This window comes from Phalacrocorax aristotelis, chromosome 11, assembly GCF_949628215.1.
Source record: "Phalacrocorax aristotelis chromosome 11, bGulAri2.1, whole genome shotgun sequence".
NCBI classification, from domain to species: domain Eukaryota; kingdom Metazoa; phylum Chordata; class Aves; order Suliformes; family Phalacrocoracidae; genus Phalacrocorax; species Phalacrocorax aristotelis.
Genome location: NC_134286.1, coordinates 16,391,355 through 16,408,318, shown reverse-complemented (window position 1 = coordinate 16,408,318; position 16,964 = coordinate 16,391,355).

The window sequence follows — 16,964 nt, the reverse complement described above, 5'->3', positions numbered from 1 at the left end:
CGTCCTTATTGCAGCCACACGGGGCTTCTGATGTGGGGCACGTTCGTTTTAAAGATGGCTTACTATAATGTTTGGAAACTACTGTTTGTATACGTGTCTTTGCGTGTGATGTGCTCCAGCAGCAATTATGGTTTGAAGGATGTGTATAAAATGAGTTAGAAATCGGAAACCTATTCAGCTTCTATAGATTTTATGTTCCTAAAGAAAGTTTAGAGAGAAAACCGGGTAATCTTAAATTAAGTAACAAAGTAGTGTGAATACTGACAGTTCTTGGGGGCTGTGTGCTGGGCCAGTGTTTTAATAATTAATATATTAATATTCCTTTAGACAGTGGATGAGAAACCTGTATAAAGGTAATGTCGTATTCTGCCTACCGGCCTGCACCAAAACCCATTCACCTCAACAGAAAGAGTTCCATCAAATTCAGCAGACTGGATAAGACCATAAAACCTTAGGTTTACTGTGTTCAGAGGAATAAAAAAGACAAAAGGAAGAGAAAGCAGTCAAGAGACTAAGACGCATTCGCTTATTTAATCTGCCTAAAATCAAGCTTATTTTTGTCCCTGTTTGGTGCGGATATGCTCCAGGACTATCCAGCCTTGGGAAAGGAATTTTGTCCATTCTTTGTTATAAACAAGATAAGAGCTTGGGAATAAATATCAGAAACTTTAGGGGAAAAAACCCATGATTTTTAAGGGCTCTACTCTGCTCTCAGTAGTTCCTTTGATTCAACAGGCTTTCTCTGTTCATCCCAATGCATAAGCACATACTTAAAATCCCCTTAATTCAGTGAGAAATACTTTACTGAGCAAGGGCCTGGAAGAGTATTTCAGTGCCAGAAATCACGGCATTTAGCAGCCTTTAGAATTGTGCCCTTACAGAGATCCTCAGAACAGCTTTTGCAATTTGTGTCTGAATAGATGCGAATGTTATGGCAGAACAGCTGTCAGGTCTCACAGTCCTGGTTACCAGAGAGAAAGACCCCAGTGCTTGTTAGCCTGGCAGTGACATCTCCCTGGAAACTTAATGGTAGATGGGAGAACAATGGCTTTTTTCGTTGTGTCCCAGTTGGGCAACTGGGAGCTTACCCCATGGGCAGTGGCCATGGGACGGCTTGGTTCGAAATACTATCTGCAAGGAACCTCTGCCTCCATGCAGCATTCCTTGCACCTTCTCTTGTGCACCCTTCTTTTGTGCACCCTTTGAGGTTTGTGCTAAGGCCGCAAATTTGCTGGGACGCTAAGAAATAAGAGGAGAGTGTGAAGAAGGGAGGGGAAGAAGAGAGCAGTCAGAGTCCAATTGTTTCCCAGGCAGAAACGCTGATTTAGTACAGCACAATGACAGCTCTTGCATGAATGCATCATGTTTGTCCACTATTCAATGGATGCTGGGCAAAGTTCCCTAGAAAAACATCATTTCTTGCCAGCTCACTTGCTCCAGAAGCCTTGTCTTGATATTTTTAAAATTATCCATTACTAGATCACCTCTGGTGAGGTGGGTGAGGTGACCGGTTACTGCAGTGCTGTGGGTCCCATTGCTGGAGAGGACAGCTGGCTCCGGCATGTCAGCAAACCAAACTGCTCGCTTTTGCCGTTGCCCCATTCCACCAGATGTACATTTCCAATGAGCGTGGTCCAGAGTCAGGAGGAAAGTAGGTACTAAACATTACAGTTTAGGACTATCCCAACAGCAGTTCTGCAGCTCTTGCAACATGTGGTTGCTGGGTGCCCTATCAGTTTGCATCGGTACCATCCCCGGGGCTTGCAGTCTGCTGAGCAGTGCAATCACAGCCAGAGCCTGTTTTTCCAAAGCACTTAAGCAACACAGGAATCAGATCTTATCAAAAGCCCAATGGAATTATTCCTGGCCCTCAGTTCTTGTATTTACCAACATTAGTTAGTTAAGACTGTGAGAAATAATGACTGCTCTGAGCAGCAGAGCTGGAAGAGCTGCACCGAGGCGGCAGCGAGCCAACGGGCGCTTCCTCACGCAGGTCAGGAGGAAAACGGGTATCTGAACATTACGACGATGTTCATTTAATGTAACCAATATTGGTCTATTTGCTTATAAAATAATGAAAAATACATAAAAGTAGCTTCCTCCATGGTCTTGAAGGTATTTAAGGTTCTGAAATTTCATAAATAACAGTGATTAAAACAGTTCCATTTCAGCACTGGTTAGCACAGCAAATGTTAAAAATATGGGATTTTGGAATACTTTGTTACAGGAGGAAAGCAAAATTTGAACATGGAAAGTAACGGCACGTCACATTCTCGCAAACACAAAGAAGTGCTCTGAAATGTACTTTGCTTCCCTAAAGAAATGACATGAAGTGTTTGTGATGGTGAAGGAAGGACAGTTTTTCAATGCTTATTGCAGTAAGCCATTTGATCATTTCAATGCCACAGGAGAAATTCAAAGGTTAATAAGGTTTATACCAAAGAGGTATAAAACAAAGTCTAAAAAAAAAAAACAAAAACATAAAGTAAAAGTTACCGAGCTTTGCCAGGATATTTGTCTTTTAAATATAAAACAGTAGCACTGCCAATGGAAGCAGAACATGACCTGTCAGCATTTTCTCTTCATTGCAATATCATTGTACAGCTACAGACCAAGCAGGAAGGCAAATAAATAATAATAATAAAAATACAGTTTGTCAAACTGAGCCAGATTCTCACAGTAGGTATTCTATAAACAACTCCTCTAATTCATTTTGATAGAGCGTAATTGACTTTACAAGGTTTTAAGAGCTTTCTTCTCTTCAGGACAAACACAAAGACAAAACACTGTATTTTATTCTAAACATGTTTTGCAATTTCTTCTAAGACTGTAAAATAATTCCTTTGTACACAGCAGTGGGTGGTAAATGTTTTCCTGGCTGCAAGTTTCCACTATGGGCATGCAAAGTGGCTTGCTGGAGTGGGAACACCAACAGCTGCTGCTGAAGCTGTCGGAGCTAGCAGACCAACGGGGCTATGTTTGAGCGCAGTGGGGTAGCCACCGTGCTCACGCGTGACAGGGTGGGCTCAAGTATTTGGCTGGGTGATGCCTAGAGAATATAGCACCAGTTCAGACTGTGTTTGTACTGTATAGAGGGATTTGCAAAGTCTCTGGTGCCCTCTTTTAATATAGAAATGTAGGCAAGCCAAGGTGGAAATGAAAACTGTCAAAGGTAGAATTGTGCGCCGCACTTCTTTCTAAATCCCAATTATTTGTGATTCAGAACATGCCCTGGAATTTATGATGTGGAGGAGAGAATTAGTGATTCTCATGCAGAGAGCACAAGGGGCTTTGCTTTTTACTACCAAGACATATTTTTATGAGAAATCCAGACCTGACGTGACCTAGGCTTAATGTAAATTAGCTTCTTATGAGGTGACTCAAGAAGAGAAAGTCTAATGAGATATGAAGAAGCTTTTAAAGTACAATATAATCAGTGTGTGTATGCGGCTTAAAGGTAACTTCTGCCAGCATCTAAAAGGGAACATTGAATACTCAGTCCCCAAATAACATTAGAGTCCATATTCTGTGTAGACTGTGCACAGAAAATTAACCTCTATTCCACAAATGATAACAACCTTTAAAACCCTTAACAGCTCTTTGATTAAAGGATATCAAAGGCTTTATGATCATGAAACAATCTAACACCTAACTCTGCTGGGGAAATGTTTTCGTCCTCCCCTTAGCAAATGAAAAACAGGATTAGGATCCGTTTTGCCCGAGATCCTACCAAAAAACCAAAGGCAGAGCTGGGGCCAGCCCTACAGTCTCCCAGTCCGGAGCTTTGCCCAGTAGATAATATTCCCTGGACCAGACCGACCACAGCGGATTGCCCTGGCCTGGCTCTGGGGCCGCATCGTCTCTGGACCAACGGATAACAATTGTTCCAATCTGCACAACCAACCACTAAATGTTCCTTAAGTGGGTCGCGCCGTGGCTGTTTTGGGGGGCACGGGAGAGCTTTCCCAGAGCAAATCGTGATGCTTCCCTGTGGGATCAGCAGCTCACTGCAGAGAACTAAAAAGACAGAAGCTAATCTTGGGCAGTGAAGTGACTTTGGAAGGACTCAGGCTGACGAGATGACAGGAAATCTCTGCACTGTAGCAAATTATTGGCAAAAGGAGGTAGAGGGGTAAAAAATTGGACTGACAGATAATTTGTACCTAACAACCAGTTCTGAACCCAGATCAGAATTCTGGCTCTTACACTGCCAGACTTGGGGAAAATCTGAACAAAGTTCAAACTTTATTGCTAAGATCCATCAACATAATGAACAGAGTAAGCATCTGTGGTATGACAGTGCCAGTCTGTGAGGAAGGCTTCCATCCAGGGCCAGAAGTTTTCAGCCCCCTTCTGAACAATTTCTCCTTGCAAAATGCCTAGGCCAATGCAGGTATATTGCATCTTAGTGCACGGAGACTTCAAAACAGCCCCTTTATTGTGGAACAAGAGAGGAGCCTGAGATGGCAAAATAAAGGAGGATGTTCATGAACTTGGTTGACCTGGCTTGTCCTTGGCAGGCTCCCCCAGCTGTGCAGTACAGGCACGAGTGCCCTGTAAGAAGAGTGTCGTGGCAGAGGCAGTGAGGCTGGGTGAGCGTATCTGAGAGGTGCTACGGAGCGGCGATTCAGAGTACAGAGGGCAGGAGCGGAGTGCGTGAGGGCTGGAGCCCACAACCGCCTGCCTAGAAGACATGCCCATGTCAGCAGCCGGTGGGGATGCACAGGGCATGGGCACTGCTTGGACGTGATGGCTTCAGCCTCTCCTGGTCACTGCAGCCTGCTCTGAGGCCTGCAAGAGGGCTACCAAACTGTTCATGGTACCCAATTCCTGAGCTCCCCAGGTTCCAAAGAGAGGTAAATCCTATCCAAACAGCTCAGCCCCCAGGAAACAGGCTAGTAAGGGGCTAATAAAGGGAACAATAACAGTAGTCATTAACTCAGCAATATGTTTTAAATCCCTTTCTTAAACCATTAATTATATCTTATAAATTCATCATCTTACTTGTCTTTAAGATACTGAAGCCCCTGGAGAGAGTATAGAAATAGCATTGCCTGTAGCAGGGAGTGTTTTATGCACAGTGTAAAGCTGGTCACAGTCATACAGATTAAGTGGGAGATGAGGCCTTAGGAGGCCGCTTGCAAAGTCTGGGCACCACCTGCGAGGTCTGGGCGCTGCCGTCCATGGGAGGAGGAGAGGACACGCATCTGCAGGGTGGCAGTGGAAATCTCCAACACTGCACCACGGGGACAGAGAGCTGGAGTGGCTCAGCCCGATGGGCAAAGTACCCCAGTGCCCCGCAGGCAGCTGAGCATCACGATGGCACATCTACAGTCAGCAAAATAGAGGCAGCCCATGACAAGGGCTTCTCTTGTAAAATACAGCAATGTAACCTTTGAGCTGCTAATCATTTTTCCTTTTTGGCAGCCAAACAAATGTTACGAAAGAGTAATTCTCAACATCCATTATACCCTGAGGGTTAACAAACATGTGTAAGAAGAGCTCCAGATAGAGAGCTGGCAGCCTCTGCTTCTCCTTTAGTGTGTGGAGAGCTCTACTGAGACTTGAGGGATGATGGGAGTTGTCTCTTCTTCTTTTTGGGGTTTTTTTTTTGCGAAATAAGGTCACAGAAATTGTCAGAGGAGCATGTGGAGTGATTATAGCAGAAGCACAGAAGCCTGTCGGAGAAACTTCCTGATTTTAGAAGCCTGCATCTTGTTATTTTAGAGTAAGACTGTAAAGCACAAACTCTCCTCAAGAGTCAGGGGAAAATGCAGCGGTTTGTGCAGGGCAGTGACAGGAGTTGAGGCAGGAGCAGGCAGAAGGACAGAAACCAGGGTGTCCACGTGACATGGCTGACACCAATCTCACATGGTGCCCTGCAGGGCTGGCAGCCCCCATACAGCGGGGAAATGCAGCGCCCGTCACCCTGCCGTGGGCTGCCCGCCCAAAGCTGCTGCCGTCCGACGGTCACTTCTCTGTGACAATACTTGCTGATCTTGGGGCCATTCCTAGTGGATAGGCTTGGACCTCTCCTTTGGCAGCCTTTACCCTTCGCTCAACAAAGGGGCTGAGGCTAGAGCAAGCCCGAAGACTGAATTATTTCCCAGTGGCTGCAGGGTAGAGGTACAGTGTTCAAGGGGTGGCACGGGGACGCCTGTCTGGGGCCAGTGTCCAGGTCACAGGGCTCCAAGTACCATCACTTCCTCAGCAGAAGATGTAACTGCATTTAAACACATTTCCACCAGGCCTCACTGGACCCAAAACCTCACCAAAGTGTCCATTTTCTAAGGCTTACTCCCCCTGAGCCAGCGAACACCACAGGAATGGCACTGGTGGCAAAGCTACAATCTTGGAGTGGGACTAAAGTGTCGCCAGGTAGCCTAGTCAGGACCAGTCCAACTTGCAGCAAGTTATTAGCTTCTTAAATAGTACTTAAAAATTGTGATGTGGAAGCTGTGTTTTCACAAAGTAGCTGAAGCAGAACAAGCTCAGATAATCATCAGCCTCAGCGTGTCCGTGCGGCTTTGTCTGGCACCACGGGGAATGAAACCTCCCCCTGGGCTGACCTCCCTTGCCCCAGCCCTCTCTAGTGTTCACCAGGTTTACCACGCTCTGGGGGTATCCCTGCTGACCCGTCAGCCACCCTGCACAGGCACTACACCATTTTCCTGATGATTTCGTGTTTAACTCATATTTTGTACTGAGCCGTGCTAGATGAGTCCCTGCCTGCGGGAAGGGAAAGGCTTCTTACGGGCAGCTTGAATTGCAGCACTGGCGCAGTGAGGCGTGCTGTAATATTTAAAAATTACATTTTATGGTACTTGGTTAGTTCAGGAGCTTACCAGGTAACGCAAGAAACCAGGCAAAGGCTCTAAGGACACCACGATCAGACCCTGGCCTGCAGCCTAGGACGTTTTCATATGGAGTAAGAGGAATTCAGCACGTGTGTGAGCAGTGAGCTACTGATGGTAAGCTTTGTTAAAATAAAGCAACATTTCTTTAACTTTGCTGTTTTCCCTACAGGCTATGGAGGAAGTGACTAACTCCTGAGCAGGCAGTCATGGACCTGGTGAGAGATTTCAGGTATGTGTTGGAAGGTAAAAATGTGCTGGTGCCCTGTCTAGTCTTGGTGATATTAGTCAAGCATAAGTCATAGCACTGTACCTATGACAGACTTCCCCGGGGAAATCACAGACTGCTAATTTGGAGGGAGGAAGCAGCGGGGATTTTTTTTTACACTAAGATGATAAAATAAAGGTCTCCAGCTAAGATATCCATTTTGGGAGATGAATGATAATTTGCCAGAACAGGGGGCAGCTGAAATTAATAACGATATTCTGCTGTAATTTGTACTACTCAAAAGCAGAGTCAAATGAGTGTAGTTGCTAGGGATCTGTACCTGATTTCTCTGAATGAGAACTTGTTCCATTAATCTGAGCGGCTTAAAAGGGAGATTGTAATAACATTGAGCATTTGCCTTCAGTTGATCCAACAGCTTCTACTGAGGACAAAAAAAGACCTGTGAGCTGCAGGGTCTGTGTTTTTGTAACTAGAATAGTTAATGTGATGTGGCTTGGCAGAACTTGTGATTCCTTTTAACACAGAGGGGAGTTACCAGCCGTATTTTCAGTTTGCCATCTGGAGTACAAAACCATGCCACCTTCCCCCCTGCCAGATTTACATGGGTAAGACATCAAGGACTTCACTAAATTTTAAGTGAGCTGAAACCATGCTTCCCCACTCCAACCAACCAAACCCTCCCAGAGTCAGATGGACTGTGAAAGACCATGGAAGTCACAGCATGAAGTTAATGTTGCCCAGAGGCCAGAATTGTCCCTCCTGACCCCAATGGCAATTAGGTTTCAGCCTAACTAAAATTCGGTTACCTTTCTCCTAGCCTGCACCTCTGCGAAGGGCCTCAGCACATCTCCAGTGCAGAGTCACCCTGGGGGCTGGTCCCCCGTGAGCCCCCCCTTGCCGCCTCTGGTTTCCTATCTGATCAGCTGGGAAGACAAAACTGCAGAAAATGCTCTCAAAAGGTTAAAAAGAAAAATGCAATAGAAATGCTGGCCAAGTAGGGATCAGCCCTGGAAGCGTCCTAATGCTCAGTTTGAGCTTGGACATGTGGAAAAAATAATAGTCATGAAAGGACTTGCAGGACCTCCCAATCTAGATGAAGAATAAACAATGCAAAGGGACACAGCAAAGAGAAAAAAGATGAATTCTGACTATCCTCCCAGCAGTTGTAACATGGAAGTTAGGACAGGATAACAGGCAGTTGAATGCCAGCATCTGCACTGGAAAAGTGGAGGTAGCCACAAAGGGGATTAAACACAACCGGAAAAACAGGCAGCATCAGTATGGGAGAATCATCAAAATAAGCCAAAAAGAGAGAGGGAGCGGGGATACGCAACACCGACCTTAGCTACGTTGTTCACAGAAAAGTCAAGGGACAACACAAACTCGTACAACCACACAAAAGTAAAGCAAATTGTTATCTGGCTGAGCAGGAAGACATGTCTGGACAAGAAAGAAGACAAGTGGTCTCTGTAGGGTAACCCAAGTCCAGCAAAAAGAACAAAAGGGTTCAAGTATTGCAGAGTTAAACTGAAAGTCCTCCTGGTTCATTGACTTTTTGTTTGTTTGCTTGTTTTGTTTGTTTGTTTGTTTTTTAATTAAATTTATTAAATTAATTTTTTAATTAAAAAAAACACTAGGAAAAAAAAGGAAGAGCTCTTGCTGCCTCACAGCAAGAGGCTGGCATGAAGCAGGCAGCTCAGAAGAGGTGTGTGAGTACCCACAGTGTGTGCGTGTATATTCACAGTCACCACAAGGAACACCTCTGGTTTGAGAGAGCAGATTAAAGACGGGAAAGTGCACAGAACAAGGGTGTTGATCTGTGCCAGGGAAGCTACGGCACAGCCAGGCTGACGAGCCAGCCTCCACTGCATCCCAAACAGCTCAGCACAGCCAGGAGCCAAGGCCAAAGGGGAGCAGTGCTGGGCTGGCTAAAACCACGAAATAACTCGTCGCTACCCTCCCACTGCCGCGTCGCGGTCTGCCTGTCTCTGCAAGGATCTGTCCCCGCGTGGGTCGGGAGCACACGGGGCCTTGGTGCGGGCTGCTTGCCAGCGCTCTGCTCCGAAGCGCGAGTGGGTGGAGGAGGTGGCTGTGGCCAGGGCCGTGCAGGGGCAGCTTGCCCCACTCAGGGTCGTGGGAGCTGCGGTGGTGGCCTGAGGGTGGAGCAGGAAGGTGGACAGCCTACGGCACAGGGCAGGCTCTGCAAAGGCGCAGGGGCGTGCAGCGCCCTGGGCGCTCGTGCCTGAGCGAGAGCATGTGCAGAGCAGGGCACGGCTGCAGGCCGGGGGTGCTTAGGGTTAGGGGTCTGCTCCTGCTCTGCTCGCGCAGGGTGAGCACAAGCCTCCTGCACAGGGCAGGCAGGGTGCAGGAGCTCTGTGCTCACACAGAGGAAGAGAAACTGTCTGGCAAGGGCTGTCCTCCATGTTACAGCTGGGGTGCCCTAAAACTAATGGAGCAGAAAGCTTTGGAGGAAGTGTGATGGACCATGATGGAGGGTGTCGCTGCGTGCGGCTGTGACTCCTGTTGTGCTGCAGCAGACCAGGTACGCTGCAAAATGCAAGTGACAGCTGCAATTGCTGTAGGCCCCCAAGTTGTACAAAAAAACACCCCCACTTTGTCTCTTCAAGGAAGGGGCCCACGTAAAGGTTTTATCAAAGAGGCAGAGTATAAAAATCTGTGCAAACCAGCCACACTTGTGTTGACCTTCCCTACCACCCGTGATTGCTGGCAGCTGGGTCCCTGCCTGATGAGGGAGCTCAGCTTTGGGCAGGTGGTTGTATGGTCCCGCTCCTGGGGCTCGAGGCTCTGGGCCAGTGCTGCTGGTGGTGTGATGAGGGTGTACAGTCTGAGCCGGCAGGCACAGTTATGCTGGAAATGCTTTAGTAGGAGCTGTGCGGCCTTGGGGAATTTTGAATCAAAGGTGAGGTAAGTTTTTGAAATACCATCTGTGTTTGGGGGAAACACCGGTGTTTGCAGGGAGGGAGGAACTGCTGAGATGCCTCCTGTCTGTGGCGGGGTTTAGGCTGGGAAGTTTCGTGGTTAGAGCTACAGTTGGACCTGTTGATGGGTTCAGGTGATGAATTACATGAAGTGCCTTACTGGGAGAGGGCTCATTTTGGAAAGCCTGTGCAAAGAGCCAACACCCCCAGATGTGCTTCAGGGTCCAGGGGCTGTGCCTCAGTGCCATGTCCTCCTCGGGTGAACCTAATGCAGAGGGCACTACGTCGGTGCTGAGCAGGCAGAGCTGATGGATGGGGTGTTTTCTGGGATGATTTGTCACTGTTCTACAAGAAACAGAGATGGTCACCTTGTAAGGAAGCAACAGCAGTAGCAGTTCCAGAGCAATGGAGCAGGTCTGCCCTTCACGTAACGCTCGATAAAGGCCCCTCTCCAGGCATAAGCACATGACTTACCTCAAGTGAGTGGGCAAACTGTATTTTTATTGCTGTAAAATGGTGCAGAGTTTACTGACAAAAGCTGTTTGGGCAGCTGGTGGGGATTTTTAATCACAGAGAAGATTCAGTGGTCACTGAACGTTAATCCACAGCTGTTTACAGAATCACATTGTTACCGCAGCAAGTTGCTTTTCCTGTGCAGGAGTTAGTTACAAACTGTACTTTAACACAACGTAATGATGTATAGTTATTAACTGACTTAAAAAGAATGTCTATGAAAATTACTGCATATCTCCTAAATTCTGTAATTTTATTTATGTATATATAATGCAAATCTAGATACTTTATGTATAAATACATCTAGCTGTGTGGGATATAACCTACAGGAAACAAAGAAGCCTGGTGCTAGATTCACATAAAACTTTACGATGTGATTTTCTGGCTTTCAAGGTATTGCTGATTTGTCTAGTTAAAAAAAAAAACCAAAAACGAAAACACAACACAAACCACAAAACGAATGAACAAGCAAACAAAAAAACCCCAACCAACTAAAAAAAAATCCCCCAAAACAGTACTTCAGAGACTTGGTTGTAAGCTTTCATAGTCAAATATCACATGACTATTAGTGTTCTCCTTCTTTTAGTGTTAACTAATCCAAAGGAAAAGGACAGGAAGGGCAGACAAGGCGCTGGGATGGGGCTCGAGGGGGTGACACACCGGTTATGTCTGCCCACGCTACCACAGTGGATGCGTAACTGCGGGTAATAGCTGTTTTACTCCCACTCTTGGTGTTTAAAGTTTATGAGCTCATGGGCAATCTATTACTTCATAACCTAGAACTGGGGCTTCTGGAAAGCAAAGAATTGAAGGTGAAGTTGGTCTTTTCCAAACGTGTAAGAATTTGCTTGCAGAAATGAGGCCACAGGAGTGCAGCACCCCAGATTTGGTCTGCAGAGGATTCCAGACTCACTGACTCTGCTTGGGATTGCTCGCCCCATGACCTCGTAAGATGCTCAGGTCTCAGCTAGGTGAAATCAGCTTTCACCCCTTAAAGCAATGGAAGCATGCAAACTGCTTGGAGAAGGTATGAGAGCTCAAGGACTTAAAGACGCTTAATTGGTTTATGGAGCTAAACTCCTTAAAGAACTTAAGCTGCTGTGAAAAGGGAAGCTGGTTTAAATCCCCAATTCTCCCTGCTGGAAGGCTAAGCCCAAATGCGCTATAGGGTGCCAGTTCTGGGCATGGCTGGGACTCAGCTACTGTAAAGCAGCCAGGCAGCCCTCCAGAGGGGACAGATTTCCTGGGTGGCGCAGAGGCTGCTATGGTCAGGACATCTTGTTCACCAGTTACTTTGGACTAGTGAAATAGTCTGAGGGGCTGTTGAAAGCAGTTGTAATTTGGGGAGGTCTGAGAACTCTTTCACTTACCCTGGGAACCAGAAAGCAAGAGGCCCATGAGAAATGGAAAGCAACAGGTCTGTTAACACGTGGTGCTTTGTTTCTTTTTGTTGGTTTTGGGGTTTTTTTTACTGTCTGGTTTCTGCTTCAGCTACTGGCTCTCATCGTGTTTTTTGTGATTAAATACCCACTGTCTTCCCCTCAGGAGAAAATATAAAGTCACCTTTCTTTTTAATAAGGTAAGAGCTTTAGCTGTCCAACACGGGCACAGTAAGCCATTTTGTCCTCGGTTGTTAATTTTTGTGCCACTTCCTTGCACTGAATCCAAGTCTTCATTTCTGCTCTGCACATTATTAGAAAGATGCTGTAGCTGCTGTTCCAGCACCCATCTCAGCAAAGCCGTATGGGAGGTGAAGTCCCTTCCCTAGTCTTTCTTCTCTGCTTATGCAGCCGTGATCCCATCAGCCCTTTTGCCACAGTATTGCACCAAGGTGTTCCCACAGATTTGCTCTGTTTATGTAGTTTGTGAGTGCCGCTGGGATTCAGTGCTCTGGGCAGTGTCCAGGCTGTGCTGGGTGCCGCCAGGCTGGCATGGGAAGGTGGGTCTGTGCCACAGCCCATCCAGCCCACCACACGCAGGCTGGGCTTGCACGTGACCTGGCGTGAGCTGCTATTAAGATGAGTATTGTTTAAATGGATTTAGGTCACTGAGCCACAAGTGTTATGTGCTGCAGCTCTGTGCCGCTTTGCCACACTACCTCCTTGTGCCCTCTGTGAACTAGCAGCGACTATTTGATATTTGTTTCCAGGTTATCAATAAAAGCAGTGAATACACAAACACATTCCTTGCCCACAAAACTTCCATGACTAAATACCAGTGAATGACTGGCAGATGTGCAGAGACTTCCCATTCTTCCCAAGCTACTGAACTACTTGTCAAATTTAATTTTTAAAATGTTTACAGTCTCAGCTGACAGCTGCACTGTGCAGCAGCAACATCAAGGCGAGTGCACCTACCCGCTGCTTTCCCAGATACGCTGTGAAGTGCACTGAGAGTACTGACAGACCCTCATGAGAGCCGTGTTGCCTGTTACCAGACTGAGCGTGGTGTTACAGACATAATTGAAACTTGGCTGGAAGTTATATGCCGGTTATTAATACACAAAGATAGAGAATGTTTAGATAGAACTGGCAAGGATATACAGGAAAAGGCATAGACTTAGTCATGAGTTAGTGTTGGAAGAGGACTCTGTTGCTCAAGGCTGAAATGAGCTTCCCCTTGCCTTTCCCATCCAGCAGCAGCCCCCCCCCCCCCCCCCCCCCGCAAAAAAAAAAAAAAAAAAATTAGGCAACATCCCAAAGATGGGATACATTTCCCTTGAGGAAAAGAGGAGGATTTAAAAGGCTCAGGCACTGTGCTGGGGTATCCAAGTGTGTTTGAAATGTGCAAAGTTGACAAACTATGAAGATTAAAAGCAACTTGGAACTAAATAGAAATTGGAGTGAGAATAGAGGAGACTTCCTTGAAGATGTTTAATAGGTCACGGGGCAGGTTTTGTTCCAGAGGGCTAGATGGGGCTCATAAATTACAGTTCCTCTTTGCCTTTTTTATATCCTCCTCTAAGAAAAGGAGAAGCAGGGGGCCTGGGAACTGCAAATATGTAACTGGGACTTGAGCAATGAGGTAGGCTTTTTTTTTTGGTAGCTAAAGACAAGGTTAAAATTGTGTAATTTTGTGAGGCACAGGTTAGGCTTCTAACATGACTGAAAAAATCTGTTTAATTTACTGAGAATAACGTACCCAGACTGACGCATGACATTGAAAAGGTTGAAAAGACAGGATAAAGTTGATTTTTAAAAATTTTTTTAAAGTATACTGAAATGTGTCCCCACTTTTAAAGCTGTTGAATTTTTTTCTTCCCTTTGGGAAAGAGAGCAACGAAAAACCCAACAAACACACTGCTCCCAAGACTTTTATCTGACAATTCCTCCAAACCAAGGGTGATTCAGATATCAGTTCCTACTTAGCTAACCACCAACTTCAGTGGCTTGGATAAAAGGGAACCGTGGTCTGAGTCATCCAAGGTTAGCATTTGATTGGCAAAACCCAAACCATGCCTGCAAGATTTTTCTAAAAGTCAAAAAACCTCTGCCTGTCTGCCAGGAAAGTTACCACAACTTGTCTTGCTTACACACACACACGCACACAAAAAAAAGCGTGCCACATGATATTTTGACTGATAAATTCAATGTGGTAGCGATTAAACTGTGCTATGTCAGTTTTCTTTGTATTTGGGTTTTTTTATTGAGAAATCTGCCTGTGAAGAGGCAGCAGCTATTTTTTCCCATAATTACATCTGTTTCAGAGAGCAGACAGATGTTGGGCTGAAATTCATTATGGTATTCATAAACCCCTTTGGGATCTGATGACCTAGTAACATATAGCTACTGTTCCTTGCAAAGTGTTTAAAATGGTTGCCACTTTGAATGAAGAAATACCTTTGCAGAAGATGGGAGGGAAGGGAAAAACTTACAGCTAGGCAGATGGCTGCACAACAGTAATACACAATAGTAATATAAAATGTATGAGTTAGATTTATTTCAGTAAATCTTCTTGCTCTTAACTTCGCAAAATTGCTAGCCAGCCTTTGTGCACCGGTATTACCATAGCGTGGAGGTACTGCGCTGGTATTCAGATGCTAGGCATGCAGTCAGAGTGAAATACCTGGTGAGGTAGGAAAGGAAAGAAAATCTGAGTAGGAAAAAGTCTCACGGGGAGACAATGTAATAGAAATTGCATTCACACTGGGAAACAGTTATCTGTGTGATTTGTGTATTACGGCTCACAGTCACAACTGAGGATTCAGCTGGCGCTGGAACTGAGAATCCAAAAGCCAGAAGTGCAAAATATCATAATTCTAGAAAATACGTCTCTTCTCCCTGAAAGCGTTTGTGCGGCTGTTGTCAGGGATAGCAGGGACGTGTGCTGGGCTGACGGGAAACGGGAAACTTCCAGCAGCAGCGTTCTTGAGAAATTCTGAAGTGCTGTGCTGAAACAATGCTGTGAAGTCATGGGTCATGCAGCCAAAGAGGGTTATCAGTCCTGCAAGGAGAGGGTTCCGCGTGCTCTCTGTGCAACGCACTGGGACACGCTTTCCTCGGGCAGGCTCATCTGTGGGCAACTGAAAAGAAAAAAAATTCTGCAGGGGTCCCAGTGAGCGGCATTCGGACTAATGCAAGTTTTGTGGGAGACCTATATTTTAAGCTTTACCCTGGGAAATGAGGTGGACATCCTGGCTGTGATTACAGGAGTGAGAGGCAGTTTTTCCAGCTTGCCTGTCTGCTCAGGAATCCTTTGGGAAGGAAGCTGTTTGGTCTCATTTTGGATATCCTGTGAAACTGAACTAGCACGGCTGCCAGGAACTGAAAAAAGTTATTTAATTTTTAAAGAGCTGAAAACTACTGTATGTGCTACTGAGTATTGTACAAGAAATGACTGTTTTGGTTTCTCTGTCTGGATTTCCCATATTCCCAGTCTACCCAAGGTGGTAACCCCGTCTCTCAATCCTAATGCAGCAGCCTCTGCAAAGTGCAAATCTGAAGAGAGATTTGGGTTTAAATATTACTTTCTGGCCCAGCCTTAATGTGTTTGGAATGAAGTGGAATTTTCTTTAGTTCAAATGGGAGAAAGCAAGAGAAATATTCAGAGCCTGATCCAACAATCCATTGAAAACAAAGACATCTTACTGTGATTTGCAAGCACTGCAGGGATGGGTCACAGAAATAGTGAAGTTATGAAGTGGATTGGGTTGGAGGAGGGTTTGGTGGTTCATCTCTTTTAACTAAATTGGAATGTAAGTAGCTGGGTGTCCGTGGCCTGAAACTTAAATCTTTCCCCTGCAACCCAAAGAATCTTTGCAGCAGCTGTGCTAAGTCGTACTGGTATTGTCCAAAGTGTGACCTGACGGAAGTCTTCTCTGCTTCTCTGTGTTCATCACATAGCACTCTTGGCATTGTGTGCCTGCCACCAAGCCAGCATGGAGCTGTACCCGGGCTGTATACAATCCTACCCAGTTTTAAATGTGTAATCGTGATCCTGACAGTCTAGCAAAGCCACCCGCAGTACTAAGCTACGCTGTAATTGGAAACGGAAGGGGACAACTTTAAAGTTAGTGGCTGGCCTAATAAATCAAGATTATTTTTTTTTGTACTCCAGGACTTCATAAAAACCATTAGTAACAATAAATCACTTCCAGAATGATGCTGTAAATGGTAATGAATTCAAGTGGCAGCCAAGAGACCCTACTCGTGGATGAATGTTGGGCTTAGTACCATGCTGGCCATTGCCGCCCATGGACTCTCCTGTAATCAGCATTTAACAGCTGGTAATCTTCTGGTTCTGGTACAACCAAATCAGGACAAAATGGTTTCTGAAGGCATTAGGCAAAAAGATCAGCCTTCCTTTTCGAGCCAGCTTCTGGATGTGGAGGGTGAAGTCTGTAGTTAGAAGCAGATTTCATGGGCTTTTGTGTCACTTGGCTGCCTCTCGGCTAAAGGCTGTGCCCTAAAGAACGAGAGAGATGTCTAAGATCTCTAGTTTTATGAAGAAAACAAAACTTATGGGGAATTTTGTAAAGGATTCTTATTCTGGGAGAAAGGTGCTGATGTCTAAGCATTACAGTCTGCATCAATTTGATCAGGCACCTCTGGCACTGGCAGAATGCTGTTTCCTTACAGAAGGTAAGAAAACTTCTAGCAAAATAAATCTCTTGGGAAATCTTTTGGTGCTAAGGAAAGCTGGTCTTTACAGCGATCCTGTGTGACTCTGGAGCAAGTGCTGGGGAGCCGTTGCCGAGAGGAGTCCTGGGGAAGGCCAGCACGCTGGGGCTGGGCTTTGGCGCTCTGCGGTGAAGCTGGGAGCGGGGGAGCCAAAAAGCTCGAAGCGGGGGTTTCACCTCCTACCTCTATAGCAGAGAGCCTAACTTGAGCTTTGGGGTTTCTGAGCTCCTCGTAGAGCTGGGATTTGGATCATCCTGAAAATGCTGGGAGTATATACAGAGGGTCGGCTCTGGAGCCACGGATGTGGCAT